The sequence below is a fragment of the Oncorhynchus tshawytscha genome, linkage group LG06 (assembly GCF_018296145.1).
Source record: "Oncorhynchus tshawytscha isolate Ot180627B linkage group LG06, Otsh_v2.0, whole genome shotgun sequence".
NCBI lineage: Eukaryota > Metazoa > Chordata > Actinopteri > Salmoniformes > Salmonidae > Oncorhynchus > Oncorhynchus tshawytscha.
The window spans coordinates 9,034,843-9,049,662 of NC_056434.1; the positions used below are offsets into that span (position 1 = coordinate 9,034,843).

The following is a 14,820-nucleotide window of genomic DNA, read 5'->3' on the forward strand; positions in this document are numbered from 1 at the left end:
CAGTCAGGAAGTTAAAGCTTGGTCGCAAATGGGCCTTCCAAATGGCAAGCATACTTCCAAAGTTGTGGCAAAATGGCTTAAGGACAACAAAGTCAAGGTATTGGAATGGCCATCACAAAGCCGTTCACAAATTTGTGGGCAGAACTGAAAAAGTTTGTGTGAGCAAGGAGGCCTACAAACATGGCTCAGTTACACCAGCTCTGTCAGGAGGAATGGGCCAAAATGCACTTAACTTTTTGTGGAAAGCTTGTGGAAGGCTACCTGAAACATTTGACCCATGTTGAACAATTTAAAGGCAATGCTACCAAATACTAATTGAGTGTATGTAAACTTCTGACCCACTGGGAATGTGATGAAAGAAATAAAAGCTGAAGTAAATAATTCTCTCTACTACTATTCTGACATTTCACATTCTTAAAATAAAGTGTTGATCCTAACTGACCTAAGACGGGGAATATTTACCAGGATTAAATGTCAGGAATTGTGAAAAACTGAGTTTAAATGTATTTGGCTAAGGTGTGTGTAAACTTCCGACTTCAACTGTGTGTATATATATATATATATATACACTGCTCAAAAAAATAAAGGGAACACTTAAACAACACAATGTAACTCCAAGTCAATCACAATTCTGTGAAATCAAACTGTCCACTTAGGAAGCAACACCTATTGACAATAAATTGCACATGCTGTTGTGCAAATGGTGCAAAACAGTTGGAAATTATAGGCAATTAGCAAGACACCCCCAATAAAGGAGTGGTACTGCAGGTGGTGACCACAGACCACTTCTCAGTTCCTATGCTTCCTGGCTGATGTTTTGGTCACTTTTGAATGCTGGCGGTGCTTTCACTCTAGTGGTAGCATGAGGCGGAGTCTACAATCCACACAAGTGGCTCAGGTAGTGCAGCTCATCCAGGATGGCACATCAATGCGAGCTGTGGCAAGAAGGTTTGCTGTGTCTGTCAGCGTAGTGTCCAGAGCATGGAGGCGCTACCAGGAGACAGGCCAGTACATCGGGAGACGTGGAGGAGGCCGTAGGAGGGCAACAACCCAGCAGCAGGACCGCTACCTCCACCTTTGTGTAAGGAGGAGCAGGAGGAGCACTGCCAGAGCCCTGCAAAATGACCTCCAGCAGGCCACAAATGTGCATGTGTCTGCTCAAATGGTCAGAAACAGACTCCATGAGGGTGGTATGAGGGCCCGACGTCCACAGGTAGGGGTTGTGCTTACACCGTGCACGACGTTTGGCATTTGCCAGAGAACACCAAGATTGGCAAATTCGCCACTGGCGCCCTGTGCTCTTCACAGATGAAAGCAGGTTCACACTGAGCACATGTGACAGACGTGACAGAGTCTGGAGACGCCGTGGAGAACGTTCTGCTGCCTGCAACATCCTCCAGCATGACCGGTTTGGCGGTGGGTCAGTCATGGTGTGGGGTGGCATTTCTTTGGGGGGCCGCACAGCCCTCCATGTACTCGCCAGAGGTAGCCTGACTGCCATTAGGTACCGAGATGAGATCCTCAGACCCCTTGTGAGACTATATGCTGGTGCGGTTTGCCCTGGGTTCCTCCTAATGCAAGACAATGTTAGACCTCATGTGGCTGGAGTGTGTCAGCAGTTCCTGTAAGAGGAAGGCATTGATGCTATGGACTGGCCCGTCCGTTCCCCAGACCTGAATCCAATTGAGCACATCTGGGACATCATGTCTCGCTCCATCCACCAGACTGTCCAGGAGTTGGCGGATGCTTTAGTCCAGGTCTGGGAGGAGATCCCTCAGAAGACCATCCGCCACCTCATCAAGAGCATGCCCAGGCGTTGTAGGGAGGTCATACAGGCACGTGGAGGCCACACACACTACTGATTCTCATTTTGACTTATTTTAAGGACATTACATCAAAGTTGGATCAGCCTGTAGTGTGGTTTTCCACTTTAAATTTTGAGTGTGACTCCAAATCAGACCTCCATGGGTTGATAAATTTGATTTCCATTGATAATTTTTGTGTGATTTTGTTGTCAGCACATTCAACTATGTAAAGAAAAAAGTATTTAATGAGAATATTTCATTCATTCAGATCTAGGATGTGTTATTTTAGTGTTCCCTTTATTTTTTTGAGCAGTGTATATATGATAGACCATTTTCAATTAGGGTAAAAACAAGAGAATAGTTTGGACATTTTGGAACTTTAAAAACGTTTTTATGTCAAACTCCTCGTTAAGGCCAAGAGTAGATAATGTGTTGAGCCTGTGGATCCAGAAAGTGTCCCTTTGAAGAAGTTTCCTCTCAATGTCCCCTCCCTGTGTGACATCTTGAAGATTTCTATTCCAATACATCTCAGAGAGCTAATAGGATGTGAGAATCTTAATGATGGCACTAAAATATGTATTACTAGCCATGAGGTTGCACACAGCCTGCCATACGCTTGATATGAAAGGTGATGCCCACGGCTTCATGATCCGTCTGTATGTGCTCAATGTGTGGCTCTAACAATGACAGATGTTCCCGCAACTATATTTTCTGGGAATTAATGATGTGGCTGTTTATTAGCCATTACGGCCAAATTGAAAACAAAAACTTTTACCCCTTTTTAGACAACTTGGACATTATCCAATTATGGTTACGGTTATGAACAGTGTCACATACGTTTACATTTTATGTTTGCTGGGGAGAACCATTTGAGTTCAAAGATGCTGGAACTGTAATAGCTAAGTGTTGCACGGAGGTACCTCCAGCCAGGATTTCATGATCGATGGTTTTATATTGGATGCCTTACTCTATTTCACCCTCTAAACCTCAAAGCGTATCTTCCTACAGTATATTTGCAAGCAGAATATGGGCCCTTAATGAGAAAAGTGAATCATTTCGGAGCCCCCGTCACTTAATTAGATGATCTCCACTTATTCAATTAAAAAAGGCGCCTCTCTTTTGGCAAAAATATAAAAAGATTGCTGACATTAATGGGAATTATTAAAGGGACAGACCTCATCCGGGTAATGACAACCGATGGCTCAGAGAAGCACTGAGAGAAGCCCTGCCGGGCCATTATAGACGTGCGGGACACAGAATAACAAACTGCTCTGTTTATTGCTTATTCATCATTATAAACTCGGTGGTTCGAGCCCTGAATGCTGATTGGCTGACAGCCGTGGTTTATCAGGTTGCCATTCTTGTAATATAACAATGTTGGGTGAATCAGTGCTACCTCAGGCCATGCAAGAGTTACATTCTTGTTATGTCACCAGTCAGCTCCTGACATTTTTCAAATATCAAACTTTAAGCTTAGTGTAGGCAATGGCTAGCGAAGTAATCGCACAAGCAATCGCAACATACTGTTAAACAGATTTCAAAATGGCAGGCATTTCATTCCTCTCTCTGGTATTGTCAGTTTGATCATAGTTTGTTCCCGTGGTCATCGAAGAGAGAAGATAGAGGCAGTCTCTTAACATTTCATTCATTCACCATTGTCATTATTGTTGGTCAGACCACCAGTGTATTTCCATGTCCTGACCCTGTGAGTGACATATACAGGGTGGTCCTAAGGCAGGGTTGTTAAATTCATTCCATGGAGGGCGTAGTGTCTGCTGGTTTTTGTCTTTTTCCTTTTAATTAAGACCTAGATAACCGGGTGAGGGGAGCTCCTAACCTTAATTGATCAATTACGTTTGACACGTGTCCTACACTAAAAAAAATGAGGGGTTCAACAAGGGTTCGTCTAAGATCCTGAAAGACCCCCAAAAGGTTATTTCAAGTACCCCATAGGAGGTGGGGGTCATCAAGTTGGCGCAAATCTTTCTAGAACAGAAAATGGACACAATTCAATGGATATCGATCAACAAAGAGGTTAAAATATGTTTGCTGTAAGAATATGCTGAAGGCTGTTTTGTGTTCAGATGACGGAACTGCTCACTTTTGTGTCAGTGTCTACAGGTATACAGACAAAGAGGCATACAAAGGTATGTCAATTGGTATGTTATACAGATCACATGTACCATCCTCCTCCCTGACCTCTTCAATGAATATCCCATAGGCCTCTACATTATGTGGTATGTGCATGAAAACCATACAGGCTTTTTCAAGAACATTTTCCACAAAATCTAAAGTATGAATACTGTTGTGTGCATGTTTTGTTAATCATCTGTATAATTACTATTTTTGGGGGGGGATTCACAGACTTCACACTCCCTACACCTCTGATGAATATAAAATGAAACCTGTTCAATCACCATGCACTGTAAAATCATTCTGGCTATGGATACGGAGAACATCAACACATTAACATCCACACGCCAGAGGATATACACATTGGACTTGGGGCTCTGCTGGGAGTTTACCTCATATTTCGAATTTTTTATTCTGCTTTGCCACTAAAATCATAATAAACACTGACAATTTAAAAAATGGTGCTATTGTTGTTATTGTTTTGTGTATTATTATTATTAATCATAAGGGAGGGGTTAGTTAAAAAATGTACCCCAAAAGGTTCTTCAAAAGGTTATTTGAGGATCCATTAAAAGGGGTTCTTTGAAGAAGGAGAAGGGGTTCCCCATCAGTTTCAATGTGAAGAACCTCTAAAGAATACTCCAGAAACCTTGTCTTTTTAGAGTGTAGTGTGTCCATGATGGAAGCTATTGGAAAGATGTGTCCATCATGGAGACCCTGGGACTTCCCTGTAGATGTCACTCACACAGTCAGGTGAAGGCTAGCGGCACATGTAAATACACTGTGCACACATCGTAGGAAGCCCTCCGAGACCCGGGATATAAAGGCCAATGGCAAATTAAATCCATTCAAAGTTTAAATTCCATTCATGGACGCATGTGCCTGTGTAACTTTTGACAACACTTTCAACTTTGCCGACGGTGATCAGTAGGGAACATCTGTTGGTGAATAACGATTCATTTCCGTCACATTTGCGTAATGTTCGCAGAGGACAAGCATTATGTGATGCATTATGGAGAGACGGCTCGTGAAACTCCATGATGTTCACGTGATGATCGCCCATAAAGGTAGCCTTCCTTCAATGCCTCCCATCTATTTAGCGTCAAATAAGACAAATTGCGGTGCCAGGATGCAGGCCAAAAACCTTGTCTGTAGACGAGTGTGCGTCGTGAGGTGGATCATCACTAACTGTAGCTCTTAATGGGATTCCTAACCCTTCCTTTCCCTTGACAGAATAGTGTAATTTAAGGTCAGTTTTCACACAGAGGGGTTTCGCAATTAAATTCCCTGACATTTTGAATTGATGAGATAACATACCAATTATGAACTAATTGGATATGGGGTCTCCCTCACACTACTGAATTATATTGTGCTACGTTTTATGGGTTAAGTACGTAGCCTATTGAGACATAAAGAGATAAATAATTGACATCACTAAGAGCCCTATTGAATGAAAGTTGGTAACTAACTTTCCAGTATGAAGTGGTTTTCTTGCTCGGCACACATGTACGTTGGACGCATTCACACAGTGAAACAAAAATAATCCAAATGTCTTATCGATTCAAGAAAATGCTTTCGTACATATTTTATTTCTTATTTCTATTTAATATGTGTTTCTGTTCTACCTTCTGTTATTTTTGTGTGCTACATTGATAGCGATTACTGCATTGTTGGGTTTAGAGCTTACCAAGAAAGGCATTTCACAGTACTTGTGCACATGACGTTAAAACTGGAAACTTTTATACAGGAACCTGGTTAGGCCTATTCCTTTTTCATATTCAACTTCAAGTTTTATCTCTCATATGTACGGGATACACATGGATACACCAGTGGAGGCTGCTGAGGCGGAGGATGGCTCATAATAACAACTGGAATTAAATAAATGGTATTCACTCCATTCCAGTTATAATACTCCCTTCCAGACATTATTATGAGCTGTCCCTCCCCCCAGCAGCCATCCATCCTCCAAAGAAATGCTTAACTGCAGGTTCCTTCTCAACAATGCCACATCAATAACAGATAATACAATATAAGAATATGAACATAAAGTAAAAGGCTCAGTAGAAAATAAAATAAACATTTTTGCATAATTATAATACAGGAAGGTAACAATTAATAGTGCAATGTTAACACGTGTTTTGTGGAAGTGGGTTTGGTTGGCAAGTATTTAAATTATTAAGTATTTAGCCCTCCTAGAGTCTGGAAGCAGCAGCAGATGGGCGAGTGAGTGAGTGAGTGAGTGAGTGAGTGAGTGAGTGAGTGAGTGCATGTGCGGAGAATCAGAGCATGGAGGTCAGTCCAGTTCAAGTGTTCAGCAGTCTGATGGCTTGTAGATAGAAACTGTCTCTGAGCCTGTTGGTGTCAGACCTCATGCTGCGATACCGTCTGCTCGACGATAAGGGAGAGAGCAGCTCATGGCTGGGGTGTGTTGGGGTCCTTGATGATGCTGCGGGCCTTCCTGAGACACCGGTTCGTGTAGATGTCCTGGATGGGTGGGAACACGGTCCCAGTGATGTACTGGGCCATCTTCACCACCCGCTGGAGGGCCTTGTGGTCGTGGATGGAGCAATTCCCATACCGGGCTGTGATGCAACTGGTCAGGACTCTCTCGATGGTGCAGCGGAAGTATTTGGAGAGGACCTGGGGTGGCATACTGAATTTCTTCAGACGCCTTAAGAAGTAGAGATGCTGCTGCGCCCTCTTGACAAGAGTGGTGGTGTTGTTGGTCCATGACAAGTCCTCTGTGATGGGGACGCAGAGGAACTTAAACCTGCTGAACTTAAACCTGCTACTGCAGTCCCTTTGATGTGGATCGGGGCATGTTCCCTCCTCTGCCTTCTGAAGTCAACAATCAACCAATGTTTGGCTGACGTTAAGGGAGAGGTTGTTGTCCTGGCACAACAATGCCAGTTCACTTAAAATGCAGTTTTAAGAAAATATTTACTAAATAAACTAAAGTTTTTAAAAAAGAGAGTAAAAATAAAATAACAATAACAAGGCTATACGGAGGTATACTGAATCAATGTGCGGGGTACAGGTTAGTCAAGGTAATTGAGGTAATATGTACATGTACATAGGGATAAAGTGACCATGCATAGATAATACACAGCGAGTAGCAGCAGCATAAAAAGGGGGAGGGGGCTCAATGCAAATAGTCCGGTTAGCCATTTGATAAGGCTGTTCAGCAGCCTTATGGCTTGGGGGTAGAAGCTGTTAAGAAGCCTTTTGGACCGAGACTTGGTGCTCCAATACCGATTGTTGTGCGTTAGCAGAGAGAACAGTCTATGACAAGGGTACTGGATTCTTTAGCTATTTTTAAGGCTTTTCTCTGACACCGCCTGGTACAGAGGTCCTGGATGGCAGGGGGCTTTCCCCAGTGATGTACTGGGCTGTACGCACTACCCTTTGTAGCTCCTTGCGGTCAGAGGCCGAGCAGTTGCCATACCAGGCGGGGATGCAACCAGTCGGGATGCTCTCGATGGTGCAGCTGTAGAACCTTTTAAGGATCTAAGGACCCATGCCAAATCTTCTCAGTCTCCTGAGAATATGCGTTGTTGTGCCCTCTTCACAACTGTCTTGATGTGTTAGTTTGTTGATAATGTGGACACCAAGGAACTTGAAGCTCTCAACCTGCTCCACTACAGCCCCGTTGATGAATGGGGGCGTGCTCAGCCTTCCTTTTCCTGTAGTCCACAATCATCTCCTTTGTCTTGATCACATTGAGGGAGAGGTTGTTGTCCAGGCACCATACTGCCAGGTCTCTGACCTCCTCCCTATAGGCTGTCTCCTTGTTCTCGGTAATCAGGTCTACCACCGCTGTGTCGTCGGCAAACTTAATGATGGTGTTGGAGTCCTGCTTGGCCATGCAGTCATGAGTGAACAGGGAGTGCAGGAGGGGACTAAGCATGCACTGCTGAGGGGCCCCCGAATTGAGGATCAGTGTGGCAGATGTGTTGTTACCTACCCTTACCACCGCGGGGCAGCCTGTCAGAAAGTCCAAGATCCAGTTTCAAAGGAAGGTATTTAGTCCCAGGTTCCTTAGCTTAGTGATGAGCTTTGAAGGCACTATGGTGTTGAACACTGAGCTGTCATCAATTCACAGCATTCTCACGTAGTGTTCTTTTTGTCCAGGTGGGAAAGGGCAGATTGGAGTGCAATAGAGATTGTGTCATGTGTCGATCTGTTCGTGTGGTATGCAAATTGGAGTGGGTCTAGGGTTTCTGGGATGATGCTGTTGATGTGAGCCATGACCAGCCTTTCAAAGCACTTCATGGCTACAGATGTGAGTACTACGGTTGGTAGTCATTTAGGAAGGTTACCTTGGTGTTCTTAGGCACAGGAACTATGGTGGTCTGTTTGAAACATGTAGGTATTACACACTTGGTCAGGGACAGGTTGAAAATGTCAGTGAAGAAACTTGCCAGTTTATCAGCGCATACTCTGAGTACACGTCCTGGTAATGCGTCTGGCCCTGTGGCCTTGTTAATGTTGACCTGTTAAAAGGTCCTACTCATGGAGAGAGAGATCAGACAGTCATCCAGAACAGCTGGTGCTCCTCATGCATGCTTCAGTGTTGTTTGCCTCAAAGTGCATAAAAGTAATTTAGCTCGTCTCGTATGCTCGTGTCACTGGGCAGCACGCGGCTGCGCTTCCCTTTGTAGTCTATAATAGTTTGCAGGCCCTGCCACATCCGACGAGCATCGGAGCCGGTGTAGTAGGATTCAATCTCAGTCCTATATTGACGCTTTGCCTGTTTGATGGTTTGTCGGAGGGCATAGAGGGATTTCTTATAAGCGTGTGGATTAGTGATCCGCTCCTTGAAAGCGGCAGCTCTACCCTTTAGCTCAGTGCGGATGTTGCCTGTAATCCATGGCTTCTGGTTGGGGTATGTACGTACGGTCACTGTGGGGACGATGTCATCGATGCTCTTATTGATGAAGCTGATGACTGATGTGGTGTACTCCTCAATACCATTGGAAGAATCCCAACATATATTCCAGTCTGTGCTAGCAAAACAGTCCTGTATCTTAGCATTTGTGTAATCTGACCACTTCTGTATTGAGCGAGTCACTGGAATGTCCTGATAAAAGTTTTTGCTTGTAAACATGAATCAGGAGGATAGAATTATTGTCCGATTTGCCAAACGGAGGGTGAGGGAGAGGTTTGTACTTGTCTCTGTGTATGGAGTAAAGGTGGTCTACTAGAGTTGTTTTTCCTCTGGTTGCACATGTGACATGTTGGTAGAAATTAGGTTAAACGGATTTAAGTTTCTCTGCATTAAAGTTCCCGGCCACTAGAGCGCCGCCTCTGCATGAGCATTTTCTTGTTTGCTTATGGTCTTATACAGCTTGTTGAGTGTGTTGAGGTCTGAGAGCCAGCATCGGTTTGTGGTGGTAAATAGACAGCTATGAAAAATATAGATGAAAACTCTCTTGGTAAAAAAGTGTGGTCTACAGCTTATCATGAGATACTCTACCTAAGGCAAGCAAAACCTTGAGACTTCCTTAATATTAGATTTTGCGCACCAGCTGTTATTGAGAAATAGACTTAGACCGCCACCCCTCATCTTACCAAAAGTGTTCTGTCTTGCCAATGCAGGAAAAATCCAGCCAACTGTATGTCTTTGTTCAGCCACAACTCGGTGAAACACAAGATATTACAGTTGGTCAGATAGTCTTGAATGGAGCTCATCCAATTTATTCTCCAATGATTGCGCGTTGGCCAATAGGACGGATGGTAGAGGCGTTAACCACTTACTGACCAATTCTCAAAAGGCACCCGGACGTGTGTCCTCTATATTGGTGTCTCGCTTTCATGCGAATGACGGGGATTTGGGCCTGGTCCGGTGTCAGCATTAAATATTTTGCGTCCAACTCGTTAAAGAAAAAATATTTGTCCAGTTCGAGGTGAGTAATCACTGTTCTGATATCCAGAAGCTTTTTTCGGTCATAAAAGACTATGGCAGAAACATTAGGTACAAAATAAGTTACAAACAATGCCAAAAAAAACAACACAAATTTGCACAATTTGTTAGGAGCCCGTAAAACGGCAGCCATCTCCTCCAGCGCTATTTGAATTGAACAGTTAATAAACCATCGTTGCACGGAGTCTGCAAAGCACTTACTGTAATTGCCAAAGGATTAACTACAAATAATGGTCTTGGTTAACCCTTTTTTTCATAACATGATAGAGACCTCCACATCTTCCTTGCTAATCATCCATCGGTTAATAAGGACAGGCAATCCATCCAATTATCTGTAGTATACAGAGTCTCGGGATGCTACCAGGTAACAGTGGAAAGGCCAATTATAGGTTTACTGTCCTGGCTCAAACTGAAACACGAGGGATTTTGGCCACATTCGCCCTCCCAAACCTCTCTCTTTGCGTCGAGGTGGAGGAGGCTACCATTTTTCAGCATATCACTTTGTACCTTTTTTGCTTGCTGATCCTGTGCAAAGGACATTGCAACTTTGTTTACAAGTGCTCAAGGGGTAATCCTGAAAGGATGTAATGGAAAAACCTCAGCTAATTGCGCCACCTGAGCATGACTCCAAGAGATCTCTTAGATGCTGTTGTCAAGGGAACCCTGAACTGGTTAAACCCATAGGAGGTGGGGGGTTGTGAGTGTGTTCAAACCATTGTGGGTGAAAAGACCATTCCTTTGTCTTTTCTGATATGTCTATTTATGTCTAGCGCTGTACAGAGAACCAGTTAACTGGAAGCTAAAGGAGTGCTAGCTAGATATTTCTGATCTGATGTTCCAGCATAACAAGCGTCAAAGGCAGCAAAGATGTGCTCTACGGAGCAGCCCTGCCTCATTATGCTGTAATCTCTTGGTGCGGAGGGACATCCCAGTCAGCCTTAGGATACTAACATACTGTAAATTAGAACATCTTGTTCCTTGTTTGTAACCATTGTCTGCTCTGAATCTTTGTTAAATTAGCGTGATCCTGCTAGCTCCTCGTCAGTAGGGCTTTAAAAAGCCAAAATGTGCAACTTTGGGAGCCAAATATGTGTCCTCCAGCCACAACCTGAGGGACAACCAGTGAAAAGTGCAATGCAATGTAATGTCATATAATATTTGCCGTTTTGTTTTGGCTTTTATACCACGTCATGAGGCTTCTCAGTCAGGCTTCTCAGTCACTGGCTTACTACTGTTGCTTTAATGTATTGTTATTCTCATTGTTATGCTTTGGTATTTATTTTTTATGTTGATATCCTAGGGACAGATGCATCCGCCAACACCCTACTGTTTGAGCTTGCACACGGATGATATTTTGTTTTATTATCATGCTCATTATATTAGAGCATAATTGTTGCTATACCTAAAAAGCTTACCATTGTAATAGAAAACTATGGATCATTGTCCATTCCCAAAGTCATTCATCATTTCTATAAGATTACAAGGGCTATACTGCACTGTAAGCCATTAGCCACTTTGCCAATTGTCTAGCGTGAGTATATACAGTATGTGACAGTTAGCTATTTACCTATTGTCTAGTACGAGTATGTGACAGTTAGATATTTACCTATTGTCTAGCATTGGTATATATGTGACAGTTAGCTATTTGCCTATTGTCTAGCACGAGTATGTGACAGTTAGCTATTTGCCTATTGTATAGCACGAGTATGTGACAGTTAGCTATTTGCCTATTGTCTAGCATGAGTATGTGACAGTTAGCTATTTGCCTATTGTCTAGCATGAGTATATACTGTACAGTATGTGACAGTTAGATATTTGCCTATTGTCTAGCATGAGTATGTGACAGTTAGCTATTTGCCTATTGTCTAGCATGAGTATATACTGTACAGTATGTGACAGTTAGATATTTGCCTATTGTCTAGCATGAGTATATGTGACAGTTAGCTATTTGCCTATTGTCTAGCACGAGTATGTGACAGTTAGCTATTTGCCTTTTGTCTAGCATGAGTATATGTGACTGTTAGCTATTTGCCTATTGTCTAGCATGAGTATATACTGTACAGTATGTGACAGTTAGCTATTTGCCTATTGTCTAGCATGAGTATATACTGTACAGTATGTGACAGTTAGCTATTTGCCTATAGTCTAGCATGAGTATATACTGTACAGTATGTGACAGTTAGCTATTTGCCTATAGTCTAGCATGAGTATATACTGTACAGTATGTGACAGTTAGCTATTTGCCTATTGTCTAGCATGAGTATATGTGACAGTTAGCTATTTGCCTATTGTCTAGCACGAGTATATGTGACTGTTAGCTATTTGCCTATTGTCTAGCATGAGTATATGTGACAGTTAGCTCTCCATGAGTGTATTGACTGATATATTGCCTTGTGTAATCTACTACCCTATTTGTGTTTTTGACCTATATCTGCTATTTGAAATGTACTTTTTATTGGACTGGAATCTCTGTGACCTTTTAGGGCCTTTTGACTACTTTACATCTGTGTACATCTTTACATCTATCGACCTCCCTAATAGACCAGTGAGACTTTTAATGTACATCTAAATAGTGTTGTGCTCCATCTAGAGCCATATAAAAACATAGCAGTTATGGACCTCACAATATGAGAGCCATACCTGTCTGAAAATTGTTTTAGTTACAAATCATATAATATAAATTATATGGGCTAGTTAATTATGGATCGTAAATACATCCACAAATCCAGACTTTTACTTTGGAGGGAACAGTTCAGGCATAAAATATACACTGCCTGCTTGCTGAAAAACAATGCTGATTGAACAGCAGCTTGCAGTGTGTGTGCGTGTGTGCATGCATGCGTGCGTGCGTGCGTGTGCGGTGCGTGCGTATGTGATAGTGAACGTGTGTGTGATAGTGAATGTGTGTGTGTGTGATAGTGAATGTGTGTGTGTGTGACAGTGAACGTGTGGGTGTGTGATAGTGAACATGTGTGTGTGTGATAGTGAACATGTGTGTGTGTGTGTGTGTGACAGTGTTTGAGCTCAAGAACACATTGAATGGGTGGAGGGTGCACTCTTATGCAAGACATCTTATAGATGCATTATTTACCGATGCTACAAAGTTAGAAACAGACTTCTATTGGTAATTGATCCCTGTCACTGTAGGTCATCTGAAAAGAATGGTGCTGCCAGTATGCAGAATAGAATAGACCTCTGTGTTTGTCTGAGGAAAGCAGCATTCAGCTCCTCTCCTGAACACCGGAGTATCTAGAAAGGGAATAAGGTCATTGCTGTAAAGGTCAAATCTTTATCACGGACCTTGTGGAAGGACTGAGGAACTACTTTCACTGACCTTGTGGAAGGACTGAGGAACTACTTTCACTGACCTTGTGGAAGGACTGCGGAACTACTTTCTCTGACCTTGTGGAAGGACTGAGGAACTACTTTCTCTGACCTTGTGGAAGGACTGAGGAACTAATTTCACTGACCTTGTGGAAGGACTGAGGAACTACTTTCTCTGACCTTGTGGAAGGACTGCGGAACTACTTTCTCTGACCTTGTGGAAGGACTGAGGAACTAATTTCACTGACCTTGTGGAAGGACTGAGAAACTACTTTCTCTGACCTTGTGGAAGGACTGAGGAACTACTTTCTCTGACCTTGTGGAAGGACTGCGGAACTACTTTCTCTGACCTTGTGGAAGGACTGAGGAACTACTTTCACTGACCTTGTGGAAGGACTGTGGAAGTCCTTTGTTTGACCTTGTGAAAGGACTGAGGAGCTACTTTCATAAAATTTCCAAATTCACCCTCTGCCCCTTTTTTTTTTACATTGATTAAAATGTTGCATCCTACTTTGTGACATGGCATATGTTGTGTCCTGTGTGTTAGCAGTCTAGTCACATCTTTCCATTTACTTCTCAGACTAGTGAAGGTAGGCAGTTTCCTGCTCATTTAATGCACACGTCTGTTTTTTTATGTAGTTGCTTATCTACGTCCAGATATGCACCAGATCCCAGTATGATTACGGAATGAGACAGCAAGAATGTTGGCTTAATTTAAGGCTCTGGAAGCTAAAAATGGCAGCTGTTTTAAACTATTTTAAAGAATGAAAAGTTAACTCACAGAAGTAAAAAGGACAGAAAGAGGCCTTGTCTAACAAAAGACAGTCAGCAAACACAGCATTGTTAACTGAACTTTCTAATAGTACTAGTATTTGAATACAAAGAAGAACCTGATAAACATATTTGTTGTGTTGCGCAATAGAGTGCTTTGCTGGTTGGGATTAAAAATAAAAAGATCAAAATCCTTTTTTTCAATATATAATTATTTAAAAAACACATGATGGTATTTTATGAAACAACTTAGCATATTGAAGCCTACAGAGCCCATTTTATAACTTTAACATCAGAACATCACTATAATGTCACCACAGCACAGAAATACACACACATGCACGGACACACAAACACACACACACATCAAGTACTTTTCATTTATATCAAGCACAGAAAACAGAAGCGTACAATAGCATCTGCTATAACCATACAATCCACATATTGCTTCAAAGCAACACAGAAAGGCACACTGACAATCAACTGCATCCACAAGAATAGATGGCTTAATTATGTCCTAGCCTAATGTGATGCTGCAAGGTAATGCATTATGGAAATGCATACACATTAGGAAAGTTTAGCTGCTTATGAGGTGTAAAAATCTGCCTTTTCCTAAACTGCATTTGATATGGGCTAAACATTTTGCTGATATAGAACCTAATTTCTAATTATTCTAAGACTACTCGATTGGGTAGATTCACTTAGTAATATGAAGTCATTCTGCTAAGACTACCTGATTGGGTAGATTCACTTAGTAATATGAAGTCATTCTGCTAAGACTACCTGATTGGGTAGATTCACTTAGTAATATGAAGTCATTCTGCTAAGACTACCTGATTGGGTAGATTCACTTAGTAATATGAA

The 14,820-nt window shown here is 42.4% G+C and overlaps 1 protein-coding gene across 4 annotated transcripts in view; it reads right to left on the bottom strand.

Moving 5' to 3' along the window:
• The window catches only part of LOC112251981 (PEX5-related protein-like), a 169,072-nt gene that overhangs the window by 71,043 nt on the left and 83,209 nt on the right, over nt 1-14,820 (bottom strand). The gene's annotated exons all lie outside the window — the stretch shown is intronic.